Source organism: Triticum dicoccoides, chromosome 6B, assembly GCF_002162155.2.
Source record: "Triticum dicoccoides isolate Atlit2015 ecotype Zavitan chromosome 6B, WEW_v2.0, whole genome shotgun sequence".
Classification (NCBI taxonomy): Eukaryota; Viridiplantae; Streptophyta; class Magnoliopsida; order Poales; family Poaceae; genus Triticum; species Triticum dicoccoides.
The window spans coordinates 527,740,353-527,753,206 of record NC_041391.1 but is presented as its reverse complement, the minus strand read 5'-3'; positions in this window follow the sequence as shown (position 1 = coordinate 527,753,206).

Below are 12,854 nucleotides of genomic sequence, written 5' to 3'. Positions count from 1 at the left end.
TCTAAACGAGGATTTCCTTTTTAAGATTCTCATCAAAAATTTGGTTATTTCCAAGAAAATGTTTCAACATATAATCACTATTATAAAGGATCTCATTTATCACCAGTTTTCAGGGTTCATACCATAAAAATCAAAAAATTCCCTAGCTTCCCGTACTATGTAGTCAAATTCAATCATAATAACTTGGGCGGCTATCTTTTTAGCTTTAGCATCTTTTATAGATGGTAGTGAAGGAAATATGCCCTAGAGGCAATAATAAAGTTATTATTTATTTCCTTATTTCATGATAAATGTTTATTATTCATGCTAGAATTGTATTAACCGGAAACATAATACTTGTGTGAATACATACACAAACAGAGTGTCACTAGTATGCCTCTACTTGACTAGCTCGTTGATCAAAGATGGTTATGTTACCTAGCCATAGACATGTGTTGTCATTTGATTAACGGGTTCACATCATTAGAAGAATGATGTGATTGACTTGACCCATTCCGTTAGCTTAGCACTCGATCGTTTAGTATGTTGCTATTGCTTTCTTCATGACTTATACATGTTCCTATGACTATGAGATTATGCAATCCCGTTTACCGGAGGAACACTTTGTGTGCTACCAAACGTCACAACGTAACTGGGTGATTATAAAGGTGCTCTATAGGTGTCTCTGAAGGTACTTGTTGGGTTGGCATATTTCGAGATTAGGATTTGTCACTCCGATTGTCGGAGAGGTATCTCTAGGCCCACTCGGTAATGCACACCACTTAAAGCCTTGCAAGCATTGCAACTAATGAGTTAGTTGCAGGATGATGTATTATGGAACGAGTAAAGAGACTTGCCGGTAATGAGATTGAACTAGGTATTGAGATACTGACGATCAAATCTCGGGCAAGTAACATACCGATGACAAAGGGAACAATGTATGTTGTTATGCGGTTTGACCGATAAAGATCTTCATAGAATATGTGGGAGCCAATATGGGCATCCAGGTCCCGCTATTGGTTATTGACCGGAGATGTGTCTCGGTCATGTCTACATAGTTCTTGAACCCGTAGGGTCCGCACGCTTAACATTTCGTTGACGATATAGTATTATATGAGTTATGTATGTTGGTGACCGAATGTTGTTCGGAGTTCCGGATGAGATCATGGACATGACAAGGAACTCTGGAATGGTCTGGAGATAAAGTTTGATATATGGGATAATAGTGTTTGATCTTCGAAAGGGTTCCGGAATTCACCGGAAGGGGTTCCGGATGTTTCCCGAAATGTTTGGGTACGAGAACACGTTATTTGGGCCAAAGGGGAAAGCCCACGAGGCTTTTGGGAAGTGCAAAAGGAAGTTTTGCGGAGACCAGAGGCTAGACGCCAGGAACCATGGCGTCTAGGGGGTAGACGCCGGGAACCCTGGCATCTAGCCCTGGAGTCCGTGTAGGACTCATGCCTTTCGGGAAAAACCAACTTTGAGGAGGCTTTTACTCCAAGTTTCTACCCCAAGGCTCAACATATAAATAGAGGGGCGGGGCTAGCACCAAAGACACATCAAGAAACACCAAGCTGTGTGCTGGCAACCCCGTCCCCTCTAGTTTATCCTTCATCATAGTTTCTGTAGTGCTTAGGCGAAGCCCTGTGGAGATTGTTCTTCACCAACACCATCACCATGCCGTCGTGCTGCCGGAACTCATCTACTACTTCGCCTGTCTTGCTGGATCGAGAAGGCGAGGACGTCATCGAGCTGAACATGTGCAGAACTCGGAGGTGCCGTGCGTTCGGTACTTGGATCGGTCGGATCGTGAAGACGTACGACTACATTAACCACGTTGATAAATGCTTCCGCTTAGCAATCTTCAAGGGTATGAAGATACACTCCCCCTCTCGTTGCTACGCATCACCATGATCTTGCGTGTGCGTAGGAATTGTTTTGAAATTACTACGTTCCCCAATAGTGGCATCAGAGCCTGGTTTTATGCGTAGATGTTATATGCATGAGTAGAACACAAGTGAGTTGTGGGCGATACAAGTCATACTGCTTACCAGCATGTCATACTATTGTTCAGCGGTATTGTTGGATGAAGCGGCCCGGACCGACATTACTTATACGCTTACGTGAGACTGGTTCTACCGACGTGCTTTGCACACAGGTGGCTGGCGGGTGTCAGTTTCTCCAACTTTAGTTGAACCAAGTGTGGCTACGCCCGGTCCTTGAGAAGGTTAAAACAATACTAACTTGACAAACTATCGTTGTGGTTTTGATGTGTAGGTAAGAACGGTTCTTGCTCAGCCCGTAGCAGCCATGTAAAACTTGCAACAACAAAGTAGAGGACGTCTAACTTGTTTTTGCATGGCATGTTGTGATGTGATATGGTCAAGACGTGATGAGATAAAAGTTGTTGTATGAGATGATCATGTTTTGTTGAAGTTATCGACAACTGGCAGAAGCCTTATGGTTGTCTCTTTATTGCATAAGATGCAAGCGCCAAATAATTTCTTTACTTTATCGCTATGCGATAGCAATAGTTGCAAGAGCAATAGTTGGCGAGACGACCATGTGACGACATATTGATATAGATCAAGATGATGGAGATCATGGTGTCATGCCGATGATGATGGAGATCATGACGATGCTTTGGAGATGGAGATCAAAGGCACAGGATGATGATGGCCATATCATGTCACATATTTTTGATTGCATATGATGTTTATCTTTTATACATCTTATTTTGTTTTGATTGACGGTAGCATTATAAGATGATATCTCACTAAATTTCAAGATAAAAGTGTTCTTCGTGAGTATGCACCGTTGCCAAAGTTTGTCGTGCCCAGACACCACGTGATGATCGGGTGTGATAAGCTCTACGTCCATCTACAACGGGTGCAAGCCAGTTTTGCACACGCGGAATACTCAGGTTAAACTTGACGAGCCTAGCATATGCAGATATAGCCTCGGAACACTGGAGACCGAAAGGTCGAGCGTGAATCATATAGTAGATATGATCAACATAGTGATGTTCACCATTGAAAACTACTCCATCTCACGTGATGATCGGTTATGGTTTAGTTGATTTGGATCACGTGATCACTTAGATGACTAGAGGGATGTCTATCTAAGTGGGAGTTCTTAAGTAATATGATTAATTGAACTTAAATTTATCATGAACTTATTCCTGGTAGTATTTTGCAAATTATGTTGTAGATCAATAGCTCGTTGTTGTTTTCATATGTTAATTTTGATATTTTCCTAGAGAAAACCGTGTTGAAAGATGTTAGTAGCAATGATGCGGATTGGGTCCGTGATCTGAGGATTGTCCTCATTGCTGCACAGAAGAATTATGTCCTTGATGCACCGCTAGGTGACAGACCTATGGCAGGAGCAGATGCGGACGTTATGAACGCTTGGCTAGCTCAATATGATGACTACTTGATAGTTTAGTGCACCATGCTTAACGGCTTAGAATCGGGACTTCAAAGACGTTTTTGAACGGCATGGACCATATGAGATGTTCCAAGAGTTGAAGTTAATATTTCAAGCAAATACCCGAGTTGAGAGATATGAAGTCTCCAACAAGTTCTATAGCTAAAAGATGGAGGAAAATCGCTCAACTAGTGAGCATGTGCTTAGATTGTCTGGGTACTACAATCGCCTGAATCAAGTGGGAGTTAATCTTCCAGATAATATAGTGATTGACAGAATTCTCTAGTCACCATCACCAAGTTACTAGAACTTCGTGATGAACTTTAGTATGCAAGGGATGACAAAAACGATTCCCGAGCTCTTCGTGATGTTGAAATCGACGAAGGTAGAAATCAAGAAAAAGAGCATCAAGTGTTGATGATTGACAAGACCACTAGTTTCAAGAAAAGGGCAAATGGAAAGAAAGGGAAACTTCAAGTAGAATGGCAAGCAAGTTGTCACTCCCGCGAAGAAGCTCAAAGCTGGACCAAAGCCTGAAACTGAGTACTTACACTGCAAAGGAAATGGTCACTGGAAGTGGAAATGCCCTGAATATTTGGTGGATAAGAAGGATGGCAAAGTGAACAAGGGTATATTTGATATACAGGTTATTGATGTGTGCCTTACTAGTGTTTATAGTAGCCCCTGAGTATTTGATACTTGTTCGGTTGCTAAGATTAGTAACTCGAAACAGGAGTTACATAATAAACAGAGACTAGTTGAGGGGAAGTGACGATGAGTGTTGGAAATAGTTCCACGATTGATATGATCATCATCACACACTCCCTATACTTTCAGGATTAGTGTTAAACCTAAATAAATGTTATTTGGTGTTTGTGTTGAGCATGAATATCATTTGATCATGTTTATTGCAATATGGTTATTCATTTAAAGTCAGAGAATAATTGGTGTTCTGTTTACATGAATAAAACCTTCAATGGTCATACACCCAATGAAAATAGTTTGTTGGATCTCGATCGTAGTGATACACATATTCATAATATTGATGCCAAAAGATGCAAAGTTAATAATGATAGTGCAACTTATTTGTGGCACTGCCGTTTGGGTCATATCGGTGTAAAGCGCATGAAGAAACTCCATAAAAGATGGATTTTCGGAATCACTTGGTTATGAATCATTTGATGCTTGCGGACCGTGCCTTTTGGGCAATATGACTAAAACTCCGTTCTCTAGAACAATGGAATGAGCTACTGACTTGTTGGAAATAATACATACTGATGTATGCAGACCAATGAGTATTAAGGCTCGTGGCGGGTATCATTATTTTCTCACCTTCACAGATGATTTGAGCAGATATGGGTATATCTACTAGATGAACCATAAGTCTGAAATAGTTGAAAGGTTTAAAGAATTTCAGAGTGAAGTGGAAAATCATCATAACAAGAAAATAAAGTTTCTGTGATCTGATCGTGGAGATGAATATTTGAGTTACGAGTTTGGCCTTCAGTTAAAATAATGTGGAATAGTTTCACAAACTCATGCCACCTGGAACACCACAGCGTAACAGTGTGTCCAAACGTCATAACCGAACTTTATTGGATATGGTGCGATCTATGATGTATCTTACCGATTTACCACTATTGTTTTGGGATTATGCATTAGAGACAGCTGCATTCACTTTAAATAGGGCACCATCAGAATCCATTGAGACGACACCGTATGAACTATGGCTTAGTAATAAACCTAAGCTATCGTTTCTTAAATTTTGGAGTTGCAATGCTTATGTGAAAAAGTTTCAACCTGATAAGCTCGAACCCAAATCGGAGAAGTGCGTCTTCATAGAATACCCAAAGGAAACTGTTGGGTACACCTTCTATCACAGATCCGAAGGCAAGATATTCGTTGCTATGGATCCTTTCTAGAGAAGGAGTTTCTCTCGAAAGAAGTGAGTGGGAGGAAAGTAGAGCTTGATAAGGTAATTGTACCTTCTCCTGAATTGGAAAGTAGTTCATCACAGAAATTAGTTCCAGTGATTTCTACACCAATTAGTGAGGAAGCTAATGATGATGATCATGAAACTTCAGATCAAGTTACTACAGAACCTCATAGGTCTTCCAGAGTACGGTCCGCACCAGAGTGGTACGGTAATCCTGTTCTGGAAGTCATGTTACTAGACCATGATAACCTACGAACTATGAGGAAGCGATGATGAGCCCAGATTCCGCGAAATGGTTGGAGGCCATGAAATCTGAGATAGGATCCATGTATGAGAACAAAGTGTGGACTTTGGTGGACTTGCCCGATGACCGGCAAGCCATAGAAAATAATGGATCTTCAAGAGGAAGACGGACGTTGATAGTAGTGTTAATATCTACAAAGCTCGACTTGTCGCAAAAAGGTTTTCGACAAGTTAAAGGTGTTGACTACAATGAGATTTTCTCAATTGTAGCGATGCTTAAGTCTATCCGAATCATGTTAGCAATTGCCACATTTTGTGAAATCTGGCAAATGGATGTCAAAACTGCATTCCTTAATGGTTTTCTTAAAGAAGAGTTGTATATGATGCAACTAGAAGGTTTTGTCAATCCTAAAGGTGCTAACAAAATGTGCAAGCTCCAGCGATCCATCTATGGACTGGTGCAAGCATCTCAGAGTTGGAATATACGCTTTGATAAGTTGATCAAAGCATATAGTTTTATACGGACTTGCAGTGAAGCCTGTATTTACAATAAAGTGAGTGGGAGCACTACAGCCTTTCTAATAAGTATATGTGAGTGACATATTGTTGATCAGAAATGATGTAGAATTTTTTTGGAGAGCATAAAGAAGTGTTTGAAAGGAGTTCTTTAAAAGAAAGACCTCAGTAAAGATACTTACATATTGAGCATCAAGATCTATTGAGATAGATCAAAATGCTTGATAAGATTTTAAATGAGTACATACCTTGATAAGATTTTGAAGTAGTTCAAAATGGAACAGTCAAAGAAAGAGTTCTTGCTTGTGCTGCAAAGGTGTGAAATTGAGTAAGACTTAAATCCCGACCATGGCAGAAAATAGAAAGAGAATGAAAGTCATTCCCTATGCCTCAGTCATAGGTTCTATAAAAGTATGCCATGCTATGACCTATTGTATACTCTGCCCTGGTTTGGCAAGGGAGTACAATAGTGATCTAAGAGTAGATCACTGGACATTGGTCAAAATTATCCTTAGTGGAATAAGGATATGTTTCTCAATTATGGAGGTGACAAGAGGTTCATCGTAAAGGGTTACGTCGATGCAAGTTTTGACACTGATCCACATGACTCCAAGTCTCAATCTGGATACATATTAAAAGTGGGAGCAATTAGCTATAGTAGATCCATACAGAGCATTGTAGACATAGAATATTTTGCAAAATACATACGGCTCTGAATGTGACAGGCCCGTTGACTAAACTTCTCTCACGAGCAAAACATGATCACACCTTAGTACTCTTTGGGTGTTAATCGCATAGATATGTGAACTAGATTATTGACTCTAGTAAACCCTTTGGGTGTTGGTCACATGACGATGTGAACTATGGATGTTAATCATATACAGATATGAATATTGGTGTTAAATCACATGGCGATGTGAACTAGATTATTGACTCTAGTGCAAGTGGGAGACTGAAGGAAATATGCCCTATAGGCAATAATAAAGTTATTATATATTTCCTTATATCATGATAAATGTTTATTATTCATGCTAGAATTGTATTAACCGGAAACATAATACTTGTGTGAATACATAGACAAACAGAGTGTCACTAGTATGCCTCTACTTGACTAGCTCATTGATCAAAGATGGTTATGTTTCCTAGCCATAGACATGTGTTGTCGTTTGATTAACGGGATCACACCATTAGAAGAATGATGTGATTGACTTGACCCATTCCGTTAGCTTAGCACTCGATCGTTTAGTATGTTGCTATTGCTTTCTTCATGACTTATACATGTTCCTATGACTATGAGATTATGCAACTCCCGTTTACCGGAGGAACACTTTGTGTGCTATCAAACATCACAACGTAAGTGGGTGATTATAAAGGTGCTCTACAAGTGTCTCCGAAAGTACTTGTTGGGTTGGCGTATTTCGATATTAGGATTTGTCACTCCGATTGTCGGAGAGGTATCTCTGGGCCCACTCGGTAATGCACATCACTTAAAGCCTTGCAAGCATTGCAACTAATGAGTTAGTTACGGGATGATGTATTATGGAACGAGTAAAGAGACTTGCCGGTAACGAGATTGAACTAGGTATTGAGATACCGACGATCGAATCTCGGGCAAGTAACATACCGATGACAAAGGGAACAATGTATGTTGTTATGCGGTTTGACCAATAAAGATCTTCATAGAATATGTGGGAGCCAATATGGGCATCCAGGTCCCGCTATTGGTTATTGACCGGAGATGTGTCTCGGTCATGTCTACATAGTTCTCGAACCCGTAGGGTCCGCACGCTTAATGTTTCGTTGACGATATAGTATTATATGAGTTATGTATGTTGGTGATCGAATGTTGTTCGGAGTCCCGGATGAGATCATGGACATGACGAGGAACTCCGGAATGGTCCGGAGATAAAGTTTGATATATGGGATAATAGTGTTTGATCTCCGGAAGGGTTCCGGAATTCACCGGAAGGGGTTCCGGATGTTTCCCGAAATGTTTGGGTACGAGAACACGTTATTTGGGCCAAAGAGGAAAGCCCACGAGGCTTTTGGAAAGTGCAAAAGGAAGTTTTGCGGAGACCAGAGGCTAGACGCCAGGAACCATGGCGTCTAGGGGGTAGACGTCGAGAACCCTGGCGTCTAGCCCTGGAGTCCGTGTAGGACTCTTGCCTTTCGGGCAAAACCGACTTTGAGGAGGCTTTAACTCCAAGTTTCGACCCTAAGTCTCAACATATAAATAGAGGGGCGGGGCTAGCACCAAAGACACATCAAGAAACACCAAGCCGTGTGCCGGCAACCCCGTCCCCTCTAGTTTATCCTCCGTCATAGTTTCCGTAGTGCTTAGGGGAAGCCCTGCGGAGATTGTTCTTCACCAACACCGTCACCATGCCGTCGTGCTGATGGAACTCATCTACTACTTCGCCTGTCTTGCCAGATCGAGAAGGCGAGGACGTCATCGAGCTGAGCGTGTGCAGAACTCGGAGGTGCCGTGCATTCGGTACTTGGATCGGTCGGATTGTGAAGACGTACGACTACATCAACCGTGTTGATAAACGCTTCCGCTTAGCGATCTTCAAGGGTATGAAGATACACTCCCCCTCCCGTTGCTATGCATCACCATGATCTTGCGTGTGCGTAGGACTTTTTTTGAAATTACTACGTTCCCCAACAGGTAGCTCACAAAACAATCTTTGCAAGGTAGGATGGGTACGGATAAATCTATTTTCAAGTTTCAAAACTAGTGCTGAAATAGCTTCCTCATAAGATTTAGTTCTTTTAAGTATGGGAGTATCATCAAGAGTCAAATTTCCAGCACAATTGATAAATTCTTGGATATGTCCTTTTCCCATAATGTTCCCTTGCCCCGAAACAAAGTTTTAGCATCCAGATTGCTAGATCATCCAATTTTAGGAGTTCAGCCATCATCTGTTTCTGCCATACCAAAGTCACTCATGATGGCAAGTTCTAGCAAATAAGAGATCTGACAAGAAAAAGACGGACAAAAAATAAGGCAGATGAAACGGCAAATTTTTGTAAAGTGGGGGAGATGAAAATGAGAGGCAAATGGCAAATAATGTAAATTGCAAGGAGATGAGATTTTTGATTTGGAACCTGATAGATGTTGATGATGTCTCCCCAGCAACGGTGCCAGAAATTCATTTTTTTGTCGCTTGAACTACGTCGGTATTTCCCCAAAGAGGAAGGGATGATGCAACACAGCTATTGTAGCTATTTACCTAAGTTATGAAACCAAGGCTATCAATCTAGTAGGAGAACCAAGCAACACTATGTAAACGGTACCTGCACAAAAAGAACAAATACTTGCAACCCGACGCTTGTGAGGGGTTGTCAATACCTCTTGTGGGTAACGGCATAGGAAATTGTCAAGTTGACGGGATAAAATTGTGATAGATTGGATAAATATATCTCAATAAAATGTGAAATAAAAGATGCAAATAAAAAGTGCACCGAGGTATTTTTGGGTTTTTGGAATAATAGATCTTAAAATAAAAACAAGTAAAAATAGATCTCCAAACAAATATGATAAAGAATAGACCCGGGGGCCGTAGATTTCACTAGTGGCTTCTCTCAAGAAATAGCACATGGTGGGTAAACAAATTGCTGTTGGGCAATTGATAGAACCTTAAAAATCCAGGCAATGATCATCATATAGGCATCATGTCCAAGATTAGTAGACCGACTCCTACCTGCATCTACTACTATTACTCCACACATTGACCGCTATCCAGCATGCATATAGTGTATTAAGTTCATGTAGAAACGGAGTTATGCAATAAGAACGATGACATGATGTAGACGAGATCTATTCATGTAGGAATATCCCCCATATTGTTATCCTTAGTAGCAACGATACATGTGTGTCTTGTTACCCCTTCTGTCACTTGGAAAGAACACCGCACGATCGAACCCATCACAAAGCACCTCATCCCATGGCAAGAAAAATCGATCTAGTTGGCCTAACTAAACCATAGATTTGAATAAGAAATACAAGGCTTTAAATAATCATGCATATAAGGGATCAAAGAAGACTCAAATAATATTCATGGATAAAAGATCTGATCATGAACTCGAAGTTCATCGGATCTCAACAAACACACCGCAAAAAAGTTACATCAAATATATCTCCAAGATACCATTGTATTGAGAATCAAAAGAGAGAGAGAGGAAGCCATCTAGCTACTGACTACGGACCTGTAGGTCTACAATGAACTACTCACGCATCATCGGAGAGGCACCATTAAGGACGATGAACCCCTCCGTGATGGTGTCTAGATTGGATATCGTGGTTCTGGAACTTGCAGCGGCTGGAATTGTGTTTTGTCGACTTCCCTAGGGTTTCTGGAATATTTGGGTATATATAGGGCGAAGAGGCGGTGCGGGAGGCCACCGAGGTGGGCACAACCCACCAATGCGCGCCTGGGCCCCCAGGTGCGCCCAGGTGGGTTTTCCCCCCTCGGGGCACCCCTCTAGTACTTCTTTGGCCCATGTTGTTCCTTCTGGTCCATAAAAATTCTCCAAAAAGTTTCGCTGTGTTTGGACTCCGTTTGGTACTGATATTCTGCGGAGTAAAAAACAAGCAAAAACCAGCAACTGGCATTAGGCACTATGTCAATAGGTTAGTCCCAAAAAATGATATAAAGTTGATATAAAATGATTGTAAAACATCTAAGAATGATAATACAATAGCATTGAACAAGCAAAAATTATAGATAGGTTGGAGACGTATCAGCTCGCAAGCAAACGATCTTAATGAGATTGACAATGGAAGCGGAATTATGTTGGGGAACGTTGCATGGAAAACAAAAAAATTCTATGCACACGCAAGATCTATCCATGGAGATGTATAGCAAACAGAGGGGAGAGTGCGTCTACGTAACCTCGTAGACCGTAAGCGGAAGCGTTTATTACCGCGGTTCATGTAGTCGAACTTCTTCGTGATCCAACCGATCAAGTACCGAACGTACAGCACCTCCGCGTTTAGCACACGTTCAGCTCGGTGACGTTGCCCCTCCCTCATATATATAGGTTGGAGAGAGGGGACGCAGCCAGGAGGTGCCCCAAGGGTGGCCGAATCCCCTTTGGGCTCCTGCCCTTGGTTGCCCCCCCCCCTTCCTTGTTTGTGCGCGGGAGGAAGGCAGGGGGTGGTGCCCCCCTTTCCTTTCTCTCTTGAGGAGGGAAAGGCAGGAGGGGCCAACCCTCCCCCTTTCCTTCCCCTAGGTCCGGCGGCCAGGGAGAGGGGTGCGCCAGCCACTTGTGGGCTGGTGTGTTCCCCTCTTTGGCCCATTAAGCCCATATAGCCTCCCGGAGCTTCCCGGAACCCATTTCGGTTATCCGATGATTACCCGGTACCTCCCGAAACTCTTTCGGTGTCCAAACATCATCGTCCTATATATCAATCTTTACCTATGGACCATTCCAGAGCTCCTCGTCATGTCTGTGATCTCATCCGGGACTTCAAACAACATTCGGTCACCAAATTATATAACTCATATAACACTATATTGCCAATGAACATTAAGCGTGTGGACCCTACGGGTTCGATAACTATGTAGACATGACCGAGACACCTCTCCGGCAATAACCAATAGAGGAACCTAGATTCCCATATTGGTTCCTACATATTCTACGAAGATCTTATCGGTCGAACCTTATGAGAACATACATAATTACCTTTGTCTGTCGGTATGTTACTTGCCCGAGATACGATCATCGGTGTCTTCATACCTAGTTCAATCTCGTTACTGACAACTCTCTTTACTCATTCCGTAATACATCATATCGTAATTAACTCCTTAGTCACTTTGCTTGCAAGCTTCTTGTGATGTGTATTCCGAGAGGACCCATAGATACCTCTCTGATACACGGAGTGACAAGTCCTAATCTTGATCGATGCCAACTCAACAAACACTGAGATACCTGTAGAGCATCTTTATGATCACCCAGTTACGTTGTGACGTTTGATAGCACACAAGGTATTCCTCCGGTATACGGGAGTTGCATGATCTCATAGTCGAAGGAATATATATTTCACATTAAGAAAGCAATAGTAATAAACTGAACAATCATATGGTAAGCTAACGGATGGGTCTTGTCCATCACATCATTCTCCTAATGATGTTATCCTGTTATCAAGTAACAACACATGTCTATGGTTAGGCAACCTTAACCACCTTTGATCAACAAGCTAGTCTAGTAGATGCCTACTAGGGACATGGTATTTGTTTATGTATCCACACATATATTTAAGTTTCCAATCAATACAATTCTAGCATGAATGATAAACCTTTATCATGAATAAGGAAATATAAAATAACAAATTTATTATTGCCTCTAGGGCATATTTCCTCCAGTATTGCACTTGCACTAGAGTCAATAATCTAGATTACATTTTAATGAATCTAACACCCATGGAGTCATGGTGCTGATCATGGTTTGCTCGCGGAAGAGCCCTAGTCAACGGGTATGCTACATTCAGATCTGTATGTATTTTGCAAATCTCTATGTCTCTATCCTTGACCTTTTCACGAATGGAGTTGAAGCGTCTCTTGATGTGTTTGGTTCTCTTGAGAAACCTGCATTCCTTTGCTATGGCAATTGCACCAGTGTTGTCACAAAAGATTTTCATTGGACCTGATGCACTGGGTATTACACCCAGATCGGATATGAACTCCTTCATCCAGACTCCTTCATGTGTTGATTCCGAAGCAGTTATGTACTCCGCTTCACACATAGA